The 6,141-nt window shown below is 37.9% G+C and overlaps 1 protein-coding gene across 1 annotated transcript in view; it reads right to left on the minus strand.

The window, feature by feature from the left end:
* LARGE (like-glycosyltransferase) overlaps nucleotides 1-6,141 on the minus strand; it is a 301,741-nt gene that overhangs the window by 164,258 nt on the left and 131,342 nt on the right. The window lies entirely within an intron of this gene.

Genomic DNA, 6,141 nt, shown 5'->3' on the forward strand with positions numbered 1-6,141 from the left:
CTGGTGAGACCCCACCTGGAGTACTGCGTCCAGCTCTGGGGCCCTCAGCATAAGAAGGATGTGGATCTTTTGGAGCCAGTCCAGAGGAGGGCCACGAAGATCATCAGAAGGCTGGAGCACCTCTCCTATGAAGAAAGGCTGAGAGAGTTGGGGTTGTTCAGCCTAGAGGAGAGAAGGCTTCGGGGAGACCTTCTTGCAACCTATCAGTACTTAAAGGGGGCTTGTAAAAAAGATGGGGGCAAACTTTTTAGCAGGGCCTGTTGCGACAGGACAAGGGGGAATGTCTTTAACCTAAAGGGGGGTAGATTTACACTAGATATAAGGAAGAATTTTTTTATGCTGAGGGTGGTGAAACACTGGCACAGGTTGCCCAGAGAGGTGGTGGATGCCCCATCCCTGGAAACATTCCAGGTCAGGTTGGACGGGGCTCTGATCTAGTTGAAGATGTCCCTGCCCAAGGCAGGGGGGTTGGACTAGATGACCTTTAGAGGTCCCTTCCAACCCAAACTAGTCTATGATTCTATGAAAAGAATACTTTTCTACTTAAAATCTTAAAACCCCGTAATATACACAAAAGGGAGTAATGAAATTAAAACAAACAAAGAAGCTAGAAAATATACTCTAAATTCTTATGACAAAGGTAGTATCTTTATCCCGTGGAAATCAACAGTAGTTTCAGAATTAGTTTCAGCATGGACAGATATCTACCCCAGGACTACAATCTGGTTTTGTGACCAGAATCCTTTGACATGTAATATGCAACCTCTTTTTTGCATTAACTTACTTAACGTTTACCTTTTTAAAAAAAATTTACCTTTAATATATTAGAGATGCTCCTTCTACAACGATAGAGTAAGTATGTACAGAACTGATTTTATATCAGGTATATCATATCAGGTAAATACAGATTTCATTTCAATCGGTGACCTAGGTTTCCTATAAAACATGAGGAAATTACTCTTCTGGATGATATTCTTGTTTTGTTACAGAAGTGAAGAAAGCATATCAGAAACATAATCCCATTTTAAGCGAGTCAAAGGCAAAACTCAGTGACTTTAAATAAAACAAGCATAGGTCTAATATTTCATTATATTCTGCATGCATACAGCATGGTGTTGTTAGTCATTTTTATGTTGTACCATAAATGTACATAGTGCTGTACTGCGGTAGGTCAGAATGTGGGCCATATCCCCTGTGCCCCATCACAAACCTGCCGATCTTCCTGTGCAGCAAGCAAATGAAAAATTTGATTTTTGAGCAGCCACAAGTTTATTAAGGTTAAATATCATCAGCTGACAGCAAGATTTAGCTGTTCTGCCTACTAAGATTTTGTGTTATAGACATTTTGTAATAGATGAGGTATATCTTTGAAACTAACTCACATTTCTGCTCCAGTGCACAGAAACATCTTAATGTATGTTTAGGATCCTGAATAAGGACCCTAAAGAACATGTTCTTGTGTAAGATGACACTGAGGTTAAGACCCACTGACATGCTTACTATTCTAAAATATTAAGTTGCTTTACTCATTCAGGGCAGCAGTGCTCAATATTCACAGGATCTGCATGTATTTAAATAAACACTTTCACTTTTTTTCTCAAGTAGATCTCTTATTTTCTAAGTTTTCATTATCTCCAGGAATTTCTCTCAAAAGTAGAATACACTGTGGGAGACCTCTTTAATAAGTACAATTGAAATACTACAGTGTGGCATTTTTAATGATGCTTTTGTTAGGTAGCCTTTCATCAGGGCTGACAGTCATAAGCTTTCTACAGTGATGTATACTATGAACTAACTGATGTCTATGACAAGTTTTTGTGTTGGGGTAAAGGGAAGATGAAGGTGGAGGCATTTACAAAAATTCTTGTATTGTGTTTAGGAGTAAATGGGTTGTGTGTAGTGGTCAATTACAGTCTTGCAATTGCCCTTTATTTCTGTTGACACACTTTCATTAAAATATCTATTCCTCTTCCTTTGTTAGTGTAATTACAGATTTAGTCATTTCTATCATTTGAAATAACTTTTGTTATCTTAAAGTCTAAATGGAATAGATGGAGACTTGACCAAAATTGTTTCATATTAAAAAACCCCAAATCAACACACCTTATGCCTAAAGAACAACCAGACATGGAAAAAAACAATAGGTCATCTACATAAAAAAGTGCTGCAACTGTAAAAGTCCTTTAAATGTCAAGCTAAAGAAGAAAAAACAATAACAGCAAAAAAAGTAGCTTCCCTTCCCATCTACTCCCATCTTGTTCTAGGAAAAGGGAAGGATCTTAATCATTATTATTAGTTACGTATTCCATATTAATTTGAACAAACCTAGACACAGGAATCAGCTGTTAAGAACTGACATAGGATAAGGTTGAGGAGTGAATGCTAGAAGGACATTGTTTACTTCACCCTTCTTTTCCCTCTGAGAACAGGCTGCTGCAATACATACCCTTACAGCAAATAAGAAAACATGGCCTTCTCCCTTCTAAATTATGACCATTTGCCTGGGAAAAACTGAGGCAGACAATAGAATAAGAATACTTCATTGTGGTATTAGTATCAAGTTTACTTTTTAAACTATGCCTTCTTCTGGTCTTAACTATCATTAAAATAGTACAGATAGTGAGTTATACCAGCTCAGACTTCATGTGCTCCTCTGAAGAAAATCCTACCTTTCTATCAGTATATAACACGTATTTTGTTCCTTACAGTAAAATTCCACTTGGCAGGACATTTGAATGTGATTTCTTAGGTTTTGAGAGACAGCCTTTCCTCTTTTGAGAAACCGTAACTTCACCAGCTATGTATTTAAAATTCATACTAGCATCTTACAGTAGCACTTTCTATGGAAATGATTTAGTTTCTTATTTGATGAGCACAAATATTTATTGTAAATTCTGTCAGACAATGCTTTTCTTTCTTTTTCTGAATACTCTGACTGAATCCAATCAACAGGGAAAGTAAAATTCCAGACTTGCCTAAAGACCACATAGGTCTATTCTACTCTACTATTACATGACAGTCATTGAATCTTGTTCCAACTTGGAACATTAAGAAGCACACAAGACGTAAGAGTGAGCAAAGAATTTGCTGCCTGTGTTCAGTATTTCCAGTTCTTAAAATTGTACTTAAAGTCTTGCAATATTTTATATTTATTGGAAAGTCAAATCTTGGAGTTATATGAAAAAATATCAGTGCTTTTTGCTTGTTTGTTTCCTTTGCAGTAAGATCTCATTTTCATCTCTGCAGGAGAAAGCTGAAAAAACATGACCTGTCACGATGAAAAAATCAGGAGACAAAGCTCTTAAAAACTTATAATTTTAGATATAGTGAATTATGACTTTGAACTAGCAATGACAGTTTTTTATTACAACTGTTCAAATGACTTGTGCTTTACTATGATGGGTACATTCTGTAACAGCAGATACGTCAGCTAGGGTGGGTAAATGGAAGGGCCAGCACCTGTGACAAGCTTGTGAAAGCTATGGTGCAGCCATGAGTTCAGCCTGAAGAGCACTTACTAAGACAATCATAAGTGTTGTCGGGCATTTAAAGGAGCACTAAATATCCTGTGGTAATCTTCAGCAGAACTTTCGAGACAACAGTATTATACCAGATAAATAAATACACAAAATTAACAAGTATTTATCATCAATCATTTAAATTATTGCTTTTTTGTTTATTTTTGTTGGAATTATCCTTGAGACGGCTCTGCAGGCAAAGTTTTGTACTGAAAAATATGTTATTTTCACTGGTATCTCCCCAGTACACATAATAGAGTTTTCTCCTTCTCCATACTGGACACTCAAAGGGTGTCCAGATCCCAGGAAAAAATGCTCAGATAAAAATAAAGTGATACCAATTCCACACTGTCACACTATAGCACTTAGAAAGCAGTTGTTTAACTCTGCCAAGAATATAAACCTCCAAATCTGTTAGATATCAATTACTATGTATTTAATTTCACAGCTGTGCTTTTTCTCTTTTTGATTTTTTTCCCCCTTTTTATGCTTCTCTTGTTTAATCATTTTGGATCTGGTTCTTAATTGGGTCCTGATGATCCTTAATGCCTTAATTTCAGAGCCCAGCATTCCCCAATTCCCTTCTTCATTTTGAAATTTCTGCAAATTCTGTATTCATCCTCTGTGTGGCTGTGCAGACTGTAATCCCTTATAATAGGCTGATGCTGATCCTGCTCTATGGATTAACCAATGTAAAAATGCTTATGCAATGAATTTTCATCAATTCATGCCTTCCAAACTCAGCCCCGAGCAGCCCAGGTATATCTAATCTAACTGACTAGCTTTTATCAGTTGCACACAAGAGATGTGAAAATAAGCCTCATTTCAAGCCTCAATCGCATAGCTATAACCATGTTATTATTTATTTTATTTAACAGAATGTGTATATGTGAGGAATTCTAAGGTACACCCTGTAGTTATACATCATTGGGATTTGGTATGGTGCATGTTTCTTTGAGAATTGTGAAATGACAATATTTTCATGCCTGTTTTTGCTTATTTCTCTTAAAAAGAGAGAGGAAAAAAAAATATAGCTGAACTTCAAGTGTAATTCTGCTGCTTTCTTCTTGTGAAATCTATATTGCCATGCCAGATGGTGTCTGAGTTATCAAAGTTATTACCCTAAACTCAATTAGGGAAGAATGAAAGTAATTAAGTAGGGGATGAAGTGACAGAAGTATTCAAGATATAAAGCATCTAATATAGGTGAGGATTCTCTAAATTAGATAGAAATTCATCTATAAATTCAGCCTAAAACATAGCTTGAGCGTTCACTTTCAAATATTCTAAGATATTGTGCCAAATTCAGTACTTGCTCAAGTGGGCGCAATTCCCAGTGAAACGGTGGTCTATAGAAGGTGGGAGTCGATTTTGGTTCTGGAGGGCCTATTACTAGCAATCACCAAATGCACTCTGAGACAGTTATTGATCAAATGTTCCTGTATATGTTGTGGGATGGTTTTTCAGGCTGTTGTGTGACCTCAGGAATGCTTGTTTCCTTTCTTAATCCTGTCTGTTTCATACCCACCACAGCAAAAAACAATTACAGTAAATATTTTTTACCATAAAACCTGTAAAGTAGACACCACAGAGGTGCTGTTAACACTCACTTTATTTTACATTTATTTTTCTTCATTTGCTTTTCCTTTGGTGAAGTAAATCTAAACAAGTTGGCACTGAGCTACAGGCATGACCAAAAGCTACAGCTACAGGTTTTACATGCAGTGGCGAAGCAGCCAAAAATTATTTTTTAATCTACTAATGACAGTCTATTTATAGGAGAAATATGTAAGAAAACCTAGTGAAAACAAATCTCTTTTACTTATCAAAATGGTGCTGGTTTTGGCTGGGGTAGTGTTAATTTTCTTCACAGTAGCTAGTATGGGGCTACGTTTTGGATTTGTGCTGAAAACAGGGTTGATAATCCAGAGATGTTTTTGTTATTGCTGAGCAGTACTCACACACAGTCAAGGCCTTTTCTGCTTCTCACACCACCCCACCAGCGAGTGGGCTGGGGGTGCACAAGAAGTTAAGAGGGGAGACAGCCGGGACAACTGACCCCAACTGGGCAAAGGGATATTCCACACCATATGACGTCATGCTCAGCATATAAAGCTGGGGGAAGAAGAAGGAAGGGGGGGACGTTCGGAGTGATGGTGTTTGTCTTCCCAAGTAACCGTTACGCGTGATGGAACCCTGCTTTCCTGGAGATGGCTGAACACCTGCCTGCTGATGGGAAGTCATGAATGAATTCCTTGTTTTGCTTTGCTTGCGTGCGTGGCTTTTGCTTTCCCTATTAAACTGTCTTTATCTCAACCCATGAGTTTTGTCACTTTTGCTCTTCTGATTCTCTCCCCCATCCCGCTGCGGGGGGAGTGAGCGAGCAGCTGTGTGGTGCTTAGTTGCTGGCTGGGGTTAAACCACAACAGTCCTTTTTGGCGCCCAGCATGCGGCTCAAAGGGTTCGAGGTAACAACAGATTTGATTGGAATGTGCTAGATCGAATTTATAGCTGTTATTGCTGTTTAGTTATTAATCGGCAGGCTTCTGTGCTTGCCATGGGGCTTGCTTGCCTCACTGTGTATTACAGTCTAGTGCTCGTTAGTGGCTGCTTTTTGCTTTTG

Source organism: Pygoscelis adeliae, unplaced genomic scaffold (genome assembly GCF_000699105.1).
Source record: "Pygoscelis adeliae isolate BGI_AS28 unplaced genomic scaffold, ASM69910v1 Scaffold38, whole genome shotgun sequence".
Classification (NCBI taxonomy): Eukaryota; Metazoa; Chordata; class Aves; order Sphenisciformes; family Spheniscidae; genus Pygoscelis; species Pygoscelis adeliae.